Genomic DNA, 14,344 nt, shown 5'->3' with positions numbered 1-14,344 from the left:
ATACTGGGCTAGATTGAGAAATATTCTGACCTGCTATAAGGCAGCTTCCACAAACAGACTAAGGCATTTGGCAGTAGTAATAGAGATGTAGGTTGCAGCCCACAAAGAAACATCATCTCAAGTATGTTGCCATAGATTTGCAATGTAGAACCACTTTTAAGACAGTGGCTAAAACTCTGCAATCCATTTGTCATCACAGCCCTTTGCTATTATCTTGTTAGGAGTACATGATAGAGGCACTGAATTCAATGAGCTGGCATTTAATTTCTATGTGCTTTTCATCAACTTACACAACAATCCTACACAGATCTCTTCAGAAGTAAGTCCTGTTGAGTACAATGGTTCTTCCTTCCAGGTAAACGCATGTGGCTTTGCAGCCTTAAATTATTTTGTTTACCTGTAACATGATGCTGAGGCTTACAGGTTTCTTGAAACTCTCTTGACTTCTTGAACTTGCCAACAACTTCTGACCTTACCACCTTGTCTGATGATAACACCGATAACATCTAAGTACACGGAGGAGCAACAAGGCTTTTTCTCACCGGAGCCTTTTTCATTTGTTCATATTGAACAGTGATAGACAAAACTTTACATCTTGATTCAGACAGGGCTGGGTCTTTCTGAGCCATCATAAATTCTCAGAAAATGCTTGCACTTTTGCCAGGAATTGCCGAAAGACGATAAAGACTCGGCCCAGAGTCTTTGGCTCCTGCATGCCCTTTAGTTTTAACATGAAACTAGTGAAGGAGGCCATCCATAGATATGCAGTAAAATGCTCTGAGTCAGTGCACTGAGGACACACAGTTCTAGTTCTCTTTTTCATCAAGTAGTGGTGTGAGTCAATGGATATCCTGAACAAGTGTCTGGTGCTGGACTGGCTGAGAGCCAATAAACTGAGGCTTGATCCAGGTGAAACTGAGGCAGAAGCAGCTTGACCAGAGGGGGCAAAGCTGCCATGCTACTGCTGCTTACTGGGAGGGAGATGGGCATGGTGAGGCAAGGTGGTGGGGACATTGGCATGATGATACTGGTGAAGCCAATCTGGTGATCCCACTGCTCTACCCAACTACTTCGTACCTGTGCCTACCTGCCCCAGCCAGCTCACCCTTGTCCCTCCCAGTAAGTAACATCTACACACCTGCTGAGAAGGTACCATTATGGCTCTGCTCCACTGGGCAAGCCATTTCTGGAGTTAACAAACAAACAGGGAGCGTGGGAACTGCCATGCCTAAAGATTTATTTCTTACAAATCTGGATCAAATATCTAACGTAGCAATGCCGGCAGTTTGAAGAGGTTGCGTGTGCAAACTCAGTGTGCCAGTGTAAGGAACATACTGAGTTAATTCTCCACTTCAGAAAATAGTTCTGTGAGGATCTCTGTAATTCAGTCACTAACAGAATTCTCAGTTTCCTTGCCAAGATGAAATATCCTGGATTTTGGGAGGGAAATGATGACAGATAAACTTACATAAAACTGATATGCACTCATAGCATACATATACACTTAAGAGTCATTAACAGTACAATCCTATGCATGTCTACTCAGAAGTAAGTCCCATTGAGCTCAATGGCGCTTACAGGTGTGAATATAGTATTGTAGTCTAAAGATGGGGGGGTGGAACACGATGACCCTTATGTTGCTTAGGCTGCAATCCTATACAGTGGTACCTTGGGTTACAGTCACTTCAGGTTACAGACGCTTCAGGTTACAGACTCCGCTAACCCAGAAATAGTACCTCGGGTTAAGAACTTTGCTTCAGGATGAGAAAAGAAATCGTGCAGTGGCGGCGCGGCGGCAGTGGGAGGCCCCATTAGCTAAAGTGGTGCTTTAGGTTAAGAACAGTTTCAGGTTAAGAACGGACCTCCAGAACGAATTAAGTTCTTAACCCGAGGTACCACTGTATTGCTAACTTCTGAATAGCTATGCATGGGATTGTAGCATTACAAGAGTACACCACTCCTTAGGTTGTTATAATGCTTTAAACTCTCTCCCCATCCTATGGTTACAAAAACTTAAAGCTATTTCTGAAGTGGGTCCCCCCCCCATATTTCTGGGCCATTTCTTTTAAATGTGAATGGTCTCAAGGTTGCTTACATGCAATGAAACAACTTAAGCTCTTTATAGATGAATTAGAATAATTTAATAAAATTACTCAAAAGCAAAACAACAACAACAACAACCCACAAAACACTAAAAGCATAGCTCCAGTTAAATGCTAAAATGCCTGGTAGAGCAGAGATGTTGTCTCTTGTCTCTAAAAGGAAAACAAGGAAGAACGTAAATGAGCCTTTCCAAAGATTGTGTTTCGCAGCTCAAAAGGGCTCTGCTCCTAGGAGAAGCTAATCTTACTCAAGAAAGAGGGCGCTCAGAGAAGAACCTCATCAGCAGATCTTAACACCTTTGGGGACTCATATGGAAGAACGTGTTTGCTGAGTTCCCGTCAGTGGCCAGGCTTCACAGGGCTTTGAAAGGTCAAAACCCATTTTTGAATCAGGCTTAAGGGGAAAAACTTGGTAACCAAGACAGATGTTTCAGAACTAGCGTGATACGTTGTTCTCGCCAGCGCACACTCAATAACAAGTGTACCAGTTGAAGTCTCTGGACCATTTTCAAAGCATTTCTGGCATTGTGTACCAGTTGTAATTTCTGGACCACATTCAAAGGCAGCCTCACAAAGAGTGCATTACCATAGTCCAGTCTTTAGGTCAGCAACACTTGCTCACACGGGAAATCCAGCTGCACACATTAAACTCCAGTGCATACATGAACCCCACTGGATCACTATCTCTCTCTGTATCTCTAGGGTTGTTTGGAGCTACACGTTATGAATATAAATTACATCATTCCTTTGTTTAGTGCATTGGGGAAAAACAATAACGCATATTGGACAGATTTTTGTAAGGCATAAATAGAAATGTTTCAAAAATGCAAATACATGAAACTGTTCCTCCTCACTTAGACTTTCACTTGATTTCTCTGTGCAAAGTGAACATCATGGCTATTTCTGAATATGCTGTTTGAATATGCTATCGAACACAAAAAAATAGGCAAAGGAAGAGGAACAGTTAACTGTGTGGCTTTGCCTCTTGGCATGAACTAGCAGTCAAAAGTGCATATTTATCACAGTGTATAAAAAGCATGTACTTCAGTATGAAAGATGGTAGAGGGGAAGGTTTCTGCCAAGAAAACATTGATATATGGAGCTGTCCAATGGCACAGATCCCAAGGTCAAGCCACCAGATGTGGGCTGAATGATGAAATGAAGAACACTGAGGAAAGATGTCCAACATGACTGCTGCATACTCAGAGCAAAGGGGGAAAATATGAGCAAATTATCTTTTTTTATAGAACCAGGGAGAATGGATAATTTTAGGAATATAAATTTTGTAGAGGAATACTTGTTCTCAGGTGGTCTGAAAGGAATGCACTTGAGAGAAATCTGTCTACGTCACTAAAGAATGCCATACAAAGCCTCAAAGTGTTATGACCATTGAGATTATTACTCTGTCTAGAAAACCATTTCAGCTGAGTAGATTTTATATTAACCCACTTAAGAATGATAAACAAAAGGAAACTTTTGCCAAGTACCCATTTCTTTTCAACCTAAAACTTCATGGATCCAAAAAATAAACAATTTTATTTTCTGTTTCTGAACTATAAAATAATTATTCTGTGATAAAAATCAACAAAAACAGCCATGGCATAATTATATATCTCTGTTTTCATGCCCAGCCCTCCCCACAAAAAATATTGGGTATAGAAAACAATTAACACATTAGAAGATGAACTGTCATGTTTTCAATGCCAATTAGTTTCCAGGCCAAAATAAAAGTTCTGCTTTTGATGTATAAAGCCTTAAATGGCTCAGGGCTGCAATAACTCAAGGACCACCCCTCCACATATGAACCAACCCAGACCCTTCAATCATCATCTGAGACCCTTCTTCTTGTGCTCCCTCCATGAGAGGTCAGGAGGGTAGAAACACGGGTACAGGTCTTTTCCAAGGTGGCTCTCAGCTTGCGGAATGTTCTCTCCAGCGAGGCTCACCAGGCAAAAACATTCCTCTTCCCCCAGGCCTTTGGCTACTTAAACAAACTATGATATTTTAAACTGGGGTTGGTGGTATTGTTTTTTGTTTATTAGTGTGTTATGCATTTTTGTGTTTTTATATTGCAAACCGAGCTGCGACCCTCAGATGATGTTTAATAGAAATTTAGTAAGTAAATTAATAAATATATACATACATTTTGGTTTATTACTAGACACAGGGTCAGCTCCAGGCTTTAGAGACCACCAGCAAAGTGACACTTGTGTGCTCCTTCCTACAACAGGTCTCCTTCCTGGGCTTTCCTGCTGGTGGGACAGGCGCAGAAGCAGCATGATCTGCAACAGATGGCTGCGAGCTGCCCACCATTTTAATAACACAAGTGTTGCTCTGGGTCGGGATATCATGGGCCATTAAAGTAGTTGATGGCTCACAACCCCAGCCACCCAGTGTAGTGGGACCTGGAGATAGACTAGGACCTTAATAACTGCCTGAAGATGCCAATCACTGATTCTGGCCTTGATTGTATTACATCCAACCTCACATTTCTGCTTTTTCTCTTAGTGGAAATCTGTTCTCAAAAACGTATCTGGGCAGACCTACTTCACAGACTTGCAGACATGAATGGGATTGCATTATTATTATTATTATTATTATTATTATTATTATTATTATTATTATTATTACTTTGCTCTTAAGGTATATTGAAAGAACTGTAGACTTTACACACTTTACACTCCAGATAGAGTACAGCTCTTTATACACCCAAACGATGTCTATAATCACTGTGCCGTTGATCATTATTTGATGCTGACATATGAATGCTCAAGCTTCTGCAAGATCAAATATGGTAATCAAACCAAAATAGTAAAACATATGTCTATACAAGGCCAGAAACAATCATCAGGGGTTTTCCCCAGATATCTTGTACTGACAGACAAGAGTGCTTTAGAGCAGCTCTTCAGTTTTTGTAGATCTGTCATTAGAGTTCACTGTGTAGAAATTGCCAGTCATACAAAAATGCTTCTTTAGCAATTAGGTCTCTGAAGAGCAGTTTGCTTCGTCTAAAAAAATAAAAGCCCACACATCCATCTTCCTTTCAGACAGTTGCGAGGAACCCAGCAATATAATGTGACATGCCGCTGTTTTCCATCAGGCACCAAACACAGTGTCACTTTCCAGCCAGTACTGAAACTACTGTGCTGAACATACTGAATATGCTTTTCTGGGGTTGTGTTCTATTGTTCTTGGAAGTGTTAGAGTGGGTCACTTCCGTTTTCTTTTCTTTTTTTAAAGAGACTTATTAATAAAATAAACGATTTTCCATTTACTGTGACTTGGAGTGTATTCTCCATATTTGTCCCATTGGATACTGTTTTCCACACCGTAAATGCTACAAAAATATTTTGTTGCGCATAAAATTTTGAAAAGCCCAGTTAATTACACCAGTTAAAAACCTTGCTTTGTAGGGTTGCCAACCTGGGAAGAGGGAATGGTTTCCTGTTTTGCCATTCAAGAGCAGCCTGATTCATAGAAATTGTGAGTTGAAGCTTTTGCCACTTGCTGATATCTGCCAATCAGATCTCTATTAAAGGCAAGCTGCAAAGGCCAATACAAATGTTGGCATTCCTGCTGCCTAGCTATCCCTAACCCAGATGTACTTTTATGTCACTAGGTCCCTTCGTCTTGGGAATACAAATTATGATTTTCAACCCTCTCCATTTCAGTTTCCTAAAATTAGCAGGGATTAAGCCTGCCAGCAACCCTTCCATTCTCGATAAGATTGCCAAGTACTGGACACATTTTGCAAGGGAAAGCAGCTACTGTTATGACGCTCCAAATGCCATCTGGAAGTCTGATTAGTAAATGCTCACGTCCCTGCATTTCCTTCCTATATTTTCCCCCTTGAGTTTTAAGGAGAATTAAAAGAGGAGGTGCTGCAAGCCACACCCAACCAATTGGCTTTTTAGAGAACTTTGAAGGAAATGACATTCAATTTGTGTTGCATCTGAGCATTACGAGCTAGGCAGTTTCATAAACAAAGTAATTATGAGTTTGGGTGACATTATTATCTATGACACTTTGGATTAGACCCAGCCTGGGAGGGGGTGCGCAACTCAGAAGGTTGTTATGTTATATAAGGCCAGCTTTTCCTTTAGTTTGGGACAGATAAAGGTAAAGGTAAAGGTAAAGGTACCCCTGCCCGTACGGGCCAGTCTTGACAGACTCTGGGGTTTGTGCGCCCATCTCACATCTATTGGCCGGGGGCCAGCGCTGTCCGGAGACACTTCCGGGTCACGTGGCCAGCGTGACAAAGCTGCATCTGGCGAGCCAGCGCAGCACACGGAACGCCGTTTACCTTCCCGCTGGTAATCGGTACCTATTTATCTACTTGCACCCGGGGGTGCTTTCGAACTGCTAGGTTGGCAGGCGCTGGGACCGAACGACGGGAGCGCACCCCGCCGCGGGGATTCGAACTGCCGACCTTTTGATCGGCAAGCCCTAGGCGCTGAGGCTTTAACCCACAGCGCCACCCGCGTCCTATCTGGGACAGATAGGAAAGAGCAAAAACAAAAAACCATTTGGTCTGTGCTTAATGGATTGTTTGGTTGTATATGTGGTTTAATTGGTGTTCTGAGTTTTAAATGTTGCAGTGCAGCATCAAAATTACATTGGTCAAGCTAAATTGTTAGCTAACTTTTGTTTTGAGCAATGGAGGCTTCTGACTGTATCCTTCTGGTCTCCAGAGAAGTTTGAGGGTGAAGAAAGGACATGATGTATGACCACTGGCAGCCTTAAAACATCAAACAGAATTGGGGCCGTATTCAGCCATGTTTCTATCCAGAGTAAGTAAGCCATGTCCATTAATTGCAATGGGCATGACTAACACTGGCTATGACCTGTGGTTGTTTCACAGACCAATCTTATGTTTAGCATGCCACAACAGGACTTTGTGAGGGAGTGAGAGGAAAGTGAATTGTGCCACCTCAATGCACAGCTCATGGCTCAGCCTTCCCTCACCCACAACAATTACCGTATTTTTTGCACCATAACACTCACTTTTTTCTCCTAGAAAGTAAGGGGAAATGTCTGTGCGTGTTATGGAGCGAATGCCTACGGATGGCAGGGGGATCTGCTGCAGTCGTGAGCAGAGGATCCATGGTTCCCCTTCCTTCCCTCCTCCGTGGCTTGCTTTGACACAGCAAAGCGGGAGAGGAGAGGAGCCTTCTCCTCTTATACCCCTCTTCTGCATTATTAAGAGCATCCTTCTCCACCCACCCCACGCGTGTTCCTTGTCCCTTGGGTGCTTTTTCTTCCCTCCCCACTTAAAACATGGTTACAAAGCACGGATCCACATGGATCCTCAGGATTTTTGCACTGGGTCACCCCAAATTCACCATCAGATCACATAGCATGTCCATGGCTACAGCCTGCACCAAAAAAATCACGCACCCACTGTTGCCTGGGGCTGCAGTGGTGCAAAAACGTGGTTACAAAGCATGGATCCACATGGATCCTCAGGATTTTTGCATTGGGCTACCCCAAACTCACCACATGTCTGTGGCCACAGCATGAACCACAAAAATCATACATCCGCTGTTTCGTTTAGAATATTTTGTTTCTTGTTTTCCTCCTCTAAAAACTATGTGCGTGTTATGGTCGGGTGCGTGTTATAGAGCGAAAAATACGGTAGTAGGGAAGGGAAGACTTGTTGTGACTATAATCTTCACTTCCCACTTGCAGGTGAACACCATGTATTCAGTAACTATTAATTCTGCTCCATGGATCCAGCAGAACATGTGCATTCAGGAAGGACTGGAGTGACTGGCATTTGCCAACAGAGAGCTTATTTGTGTGCACAGATGAGGCCATTTTCCTTGGATATGAGAGCTGTTTCACCCCACTGTTGAGAGATGGGGAGTTTGAGAACAATGCAGTTATGTTGAGATGAAGTGTTCACATATAGCAGCAGTGGCTAACCTGTGGCCCACAGGCCAGATCCAGCCCACCAAACCACATAAGGTGTCCCACCTGCCTTTGCAACTTTATCTTGCAATCTCATTGGGTGATAAAGTTTTCTGTTCTTTAGAGAGTGGTTTTTAAAGAACAGGCAGATTTCTTTGTCTCCCAGTCATAAAAAGTATTCTAGCTGCCCTTGAACATTCCTCTCTAAAGGGCAGCCAGAGGGATCATCTATCTACAATCTCAGCACTAATCACCACAGTGCTGAGATGTGAGAGAAGTCCAGTCAGGAACTAAAAGATGCTTCTGGCAGCCCTTTAGAGAGGAACAACATTCCATCTACTCCTTAAGAGTAAAGAACATGCACATGCTTCTGCATGGGTGCTTGTGTCTGAGAGTGTAAATATGAGTGTTGCTGGCGCTGTGTGCGTGCATGTAAGATAGAGAGTTCTGTGAAACTATATGTGCTCTGTTTGTGTGTGCTGCATGTGCTGTGAATGTGCAACTATTGTGAGTGTGAAAAATGTTTAGAAGTAAGGCACTGGAGAGAGCAGCAGCTATTTGTTATGTGTCAGAATGCCAGAGTTTTGTGGGTACAAGGCACTCATAAGTCTTAGAATGAGTAAAAGTCAGAATTAAAGTTTGATTAAACTGTGCCAAACATGGAAATTCCTGAGTTTACCTTATGCTAGCAAATCTAGCCAGGCTGGCAGAGCTAGCTGAGTGCAAGCCATTAAGAAACAAAGAACAGTGATGGCCCATCATGGAACCCATCAAGAGAGAGTGAAGACAAGGAGGGGAGGGGGTTCCTCATCCAGCTGTGTGTTGGTGGGCAGAGACAGGGTGGATGACATTAGCGAACAGGAGGCGGTGTCAGTTTTGCAAGCGGTTTGGCAAGCAGAGAAGAGAGGGCACAACATGCTGTAGAGACTGACAGTGGCAGGCTGTGGAAAAGGAGGCAGAAACATGGCTTTTTGCCATTCTTTGAATCCAATGCTGCGCTTATGGAGGACTCCAGACCTGCTTTGGTTGTGAATGCTCTGCAAGCCCTTCATCTAGGCTCAGGTTGTATACGAGAGTAAATAAACCATAAAGACACCACAGTCTTTATGCCTCATTGTCCCAAAGCAATTCAGGTGTACTGTGGATTGCCATTTGCTCTGATTCAATAGTAAAGAGCGGGTTTTCACAGGGACCTGAGCCTAGAAACAGGGCACAAAGGGAAGTCTGGATGAGCCCTTGGTGCTGAGTTACACCACATTCTATGAGTCTATCCTCTATCATGGTGACATGGGCAATGTGAGACTAACTAATTCCAACCCCGCTTTTGAAGTGAATGGGTGGAAAATGTCCTCTTCTTTGCCTGGCGCTGTGCAGTCAAGCTGCACTGTTGATGGGAATGTGGTCAGTGATTGAAGTTTCCCTGTGCCACCATGCCCCTGCTGATATCTCTGCACTTTTTCAGCCATTCTTCCAGTGCCTCTTTGCTTACAGAACAGCCCTGGCAGTGGAGTGCTCTGCCAGTATATCTAGAGCATTCCACCATGTTTCTGGGGCTTTGTCAGCGAAGCAGGGCTTCCTCCAAACCCTGCAACTCCTCAGCCAGCAAATCTTCAGTATGTGATTGCTCCCTTAGAGAAGCGAAGTTTTACTACATTGTTACTGCAGCATGAGCTCTCTCAGGAGGAGAATCCATGATTAATCACAATGAAAGTTGATTCCTTAAGTTGGCGATAGTAAATGTGTATTATATACGCTTTTGTTATCTTACATGTCAGTTTACAGTATATAGGCCTCTCCTGAGTACCCAATAATTAAATTTTCTTTTCTTTTTTTACACATAAAGCGCCCAAGAGACACTGGGCAGCTGAAAATCATTTGAGAAAGTAATCAAATTTATTTTAACTTCCCATTATTCAATCTACTATGGGATTCGAATTTGTTCCAAGGCTGAAACAGACAAGAGACAAGCAGAATATCCTGCTGAATGAGTTCTAAAGAATGGATCTTGCACCAGTAAGAGCCTTTGGAGGACTGGAGTCAGATGCTTGAGCTTGATGACATTCACAGTGTTTGTGTCAATGATGGATACATTCTTTTAACCACCTGCAGGTGATGAAGCTCCCAAATCAGGAACCTTGTTTTTCATCGCCAAACCTATATGTGTGTATTTTGGAGCCCAGCCTAATTGTAGCTTTCATCGCTTTCACACTATTTCAGTGGTGCTGAGAGTAAATTTGTTATGGCTGGCACCCAAAGGATTTTACACTGTAAATCTTGAACTCATTTATTAAAGACCTGCTTTGCCTTTCATTAGGGCTTTGTTTGCTTATGCTGAAGTACAAATATAGACAACGGTTTGGAATGATTGTGATCTTGGGATGCCTCAGATTTTGTGATCCATGCCTTGTGAATTCACCCTTACAGTTTTGTGCTCAGCTTGCGGAACAAGCAACACAAAGCATGGCAGCTATCTGGAGCAACAGCACAAAATGTGTTGCACCATTTGTGTGGGTAAGTTGATCCTGGCTTGAGTGTCGGCAAAGGAAACCAAGTACTGTAGGAGGTTCAGACATGGAGTAAAAGGTTATCATTGGCTGCTAGTGATGGTTGCGGTTTACTACATGCACTATCAGAAACAGCATGCCTCTTAATACTAGTTTCTGCAGAACATTAGTGGTAAGAGTTCTGTTTGTGGGCTTCAATAGGTATCTGATCAGCCACTGTGAACTTAACACAACAGAGCTCTTCTTGTGCAACCTGTTGGATTGCTCTGGAGGAAAAAATCCACTGCCTTACCGTTGTGTAATAGTGGGGCAGTTGCATCACTTAAGAACATGTTATAATTATTTTAGTGTGCCAATTCTTCCCTCATTATACACCTTGATGGTCTTCCCTTGCAGTGCTGGGGAAAAGGATCCATGCCACAAGAAATGTGTGACCCCAGCATTGTAACCCTCTACAAGAACAAAGGTGAGCACCATGATTGTGACAATTACCTTGTGTCCTGAACCCCTGGCTTAGCTGGCAGCAAGTCAGTATGTCAGGTCCAAAGTTTTAAGCCCAGAGTTCAGTCCACACAAGCAAAGTCCAAAATCCAAAGGTCAGGAAACACAGTCCAGGGTCAATACAAACGGCCAAATCTGAAGTCCAGCAGTCCAGAATCAAACCGAAAGCACAGTCCCATAGAGGTCTAGGTGCATCCAAGCCCAAGGTCCACCAACATGGGCAGTTGAGCAGACACAGCACCTCAGCTGTACTTTGCATGCTGATTGCAGCATCTGGGCTTGTGAGGCATGAGACCTTCACCTGTTCAAAGCCTTCTCCAGTTGAGTAATTACACACTTTCTCCCAGAGCTAGCGAGCCTCACCTGGCCAGCTAGAGAGCTGGGCTGTGGGCCCTTGACTGCCTCAGCCTCCTAGAGTGCCACTCCCTACACCTCAGAGTCGACCATGTTCATGGGGACTGGGGCCCCTCTGGCTCTGGTGATGGGTCCTGCTGCTCTGGTTCCTGTGCATGTGCACCATCTTTAGCTCCTTGGATAAAAAGGTGAGATAGAAATTCAAACAAAAAAACAAACAGTTGTACCTACCATGTAGCAGAAAAGGCAGAAAAGAGGCCCCACTTTCTGTTTCCATCGCACTCTTATGTGGCTGTTGAGCAGAACTATAATGAGTGAGGAAGGACCTGTTGTCACTGGTCCTGGCCAGTGCAAGGTTGGAAAACTCAGACACTTGATATGATACATTTGCAAGTATCAATTGCAAAATCAAAGGATTTGTATGCTCAATGTTTGTTCTGCAGTTCAGTTGTTATAATATGCTCCAATCTTATGTTATGCTGCTGTTTTTAATTCTAATTGGTAGTATCAATTACATTCTCATTATTTTTTATTATATAATGGTTATTGTTTAAATTGCCGTAAGATGCTTTGAGTGGAGTTATGGAGGAAAGTGTTGTATCAATGAAATAAGCAGGAAAAAGTGCCTTTCCCTTCAAAATATTTGCATGTGGAAGCTTGAACCTCTCTTGGCCTTTGCTTGCAAGTAGTTTGAAGGAGAAGCCATGTACGAAACATGTGTGCCCTTCAGATCTGATGTGATACATGTTGTGTACTTGCTCTGTAAGTACTTGCTTACAGAATATACCCTGAGAAGTGGCCCCTAATGTTCAAATTTACCAGTACATGATAGAAAGTAGGGTGGAATTTAGCCATTGGCCAAAGGCACTTGGGGACTCCTGAACTTTCTCGGTAAAGAAAGAAAATACATTTTCTAGTACATCTGGGATAAACTTCTTATATCAGCCTGCATAGCCCAGTTGGTTAGAGTGTGGTGCTGATAATGCCAAGTGAATATTCCTGCCTTGCAGGGGGTTGGACTAGATGATCCTCAGGGTCCCTTCCAACTCTACGATTCTATCTTTGTTCTGCCCAGATACCAACAGCCCTCAGGAAAGTGGATGTGTGTTTAGGTGGATGCACAGAAGCTTTTAGGAGCCACGGAACAATTTTCCTGGTGATGCTCACGTAGGGGTGGTAATGTTTAAAGCAGCCCTCAGCTGCTGTCATATTCTCAACTGTACTTGTTGAAGTAGCCTTGTGGAATTTTCTTCTTGGAAGCCTGATATTTCCCCTCCTGCAGGACTTGTTCTTGGTGATTGTATAACCAAGCACACTGGCAGTTTAAGGCACAAAGTTGTGGGTTGCTGGTGAGTGGAAGTAAAATAAAAAACCACCACCCTGGAATTCAATATATAGTGCAAGACTGAGCTGCCTGAGAGGAATGAATGGAGACCATGTCCAAACCAAAAGTATCTGGACCCTCGGAGGCCTTTGGAGAAGAGATTATCCTCATTATAGTTCTTTGCTGGAGCCAACAATTTCCTCTACGCTAGATTGAGATGTGCAAGATGACCCCCATAAATCTGGCAAAGAGTTACAAAAGACCTGCCAAAGGGTAACTGGAAGGAACAAAGTAGGAAATATAATTACTATTACCTTCAAATCACAGAAACAGATTTTAAGCAGTTACTGGTATAAAAAACAACTTTCAAAGGAAGCACTTTTTTGAAGAAGGGGAAAAAAGAAAAAGATTATAAGGTCACCACATGTTCCTAAGAACTTAATTTATCATCTTTCACAGCATAATTTAACATGGGTTAGTTAACTTAAACCACACTCATAACTACACTCGTGCTCTTAAAACAGGGTAGTTACAAATGTGGTTGAAAGGACACTGTTTTTTACTCTTCCGAACCCCATAAAGACGGAGTGGAGGGGGGATGGCTTTAATATATGTGAGTGAAACAAGCTTCATTGATCAGAAGAGCAAACTGCATCAGCCTGGGACTGTGAGAATCCTCTCCAACATCCAGTCATGTAGGGAAATGGTCCGCCTTACGCAAACAAAAAGGATGCATAAATTGGTATTCAGAACTGACCTTGAAGAATAGTGTGTGAGCAGTTGCCAAACTTCCTAAGGCTCATGCTCACATGAGCAAATGTAATATATGAATTGAGCAATTAGAGATTAAGCTGGCAACAATTACTGTGCTCACAGCAGGTATTTTTCCAGATGCCATGATCCAAGAATTGCACTGGACATATCCATGATTGCTCAATTAGCACATTTTAGTCTGCGCAAATGCATACTAAAACAAAAGGCTGCTTAAGCAAGAAAAAAAAGTGAGCTGGCTCTGAGTGATTTGAGATGGTGAATCATATTTATGATTCAGATATTTATATAAAATTAAAACAGGATGGAAAATGACCTCCTAAATGAAAGAACTGATGGAAGTCAGAACTTTATTTTTAAAAGGAAGGAAGGAAGACTGTGGTAGTCATTACAAGTAAATTTACAGAGGGATTTATGGGGTGCTATTAATCCCCCAACATTTTCACCATTATAGTTGACATAGCAAAGCATGATTTCCCCTGTTATTGGGGCAGCTGCTAGAAAGTTTAATCCTCAGGTAGGTGGCTTCAGCCTTATAAATGGAAGATATGACGGAAGGTTTCTGCAAAATAATGTTGCAGTCATTGTGCCAATTTGAGTTCTCATGGCAGGGGAGGATTTCAACATGAAGGCATTTCCATGTTTTAAATTATTAGGATCTGGTAGATAAGCCGAGTTACAGTTTGGCACATAGACAGATTTATTTAGGATGATAACCATATATTATGAAGGCAATAAATGTTGCATTAAACCAAGGAAAATAGTTTATCTTGGGACTGAGGTGTAAAAATAAATCATCTTAAGCATATCAGTAGCGTTTTTGCCAAGGGGATTTATAGATGATAAGGTCGTAAGACTTTTTAAAAATGTTTTATTTA

General features: G+C 42.6%; 1 long non-coding RNA gene across 1 annotated transcript in view; it reads left to right on the top strand.

Moving 5' to 3' along the window:
* LOC309540468 overlaps window positions 1-10,984 on the top strand; it is a 72,629-nt gene extending 61,645 nt beyond the window's left edge. The window contains exon 3 of the long non-coding RNA XR_014223322.1: window positions 10,913-10,984. This is a non-coding gene — a long non-coding RNA (uncharacterized lncRNA). The remainder of the gene's footprint in view (window positions 1-10,912) is intronic.
* The last annotated feature ends 3,360 nt before the right edge of the window (window positions 10,985-14,344 follow it).

This window comes from Podarcis vaucheri (assembly GCF_965113315.1).
Source record: "Podarcis vaucheri genome assembly, chromosome: 9".
In the NCBI taxonomy this organism is placed as follows: domain Eukaryota; kingdom Metazoa; phylum Chordata; class Lepidosauria; order Squamata; family Lacertidae; genus Podarcis; species Podarcis vaucheri.
The sequence above is the reverse complement of the archived record's forward strand: the minus strand, read 5'-3'. Positions and strand labels throughout refer to the sequence as shown.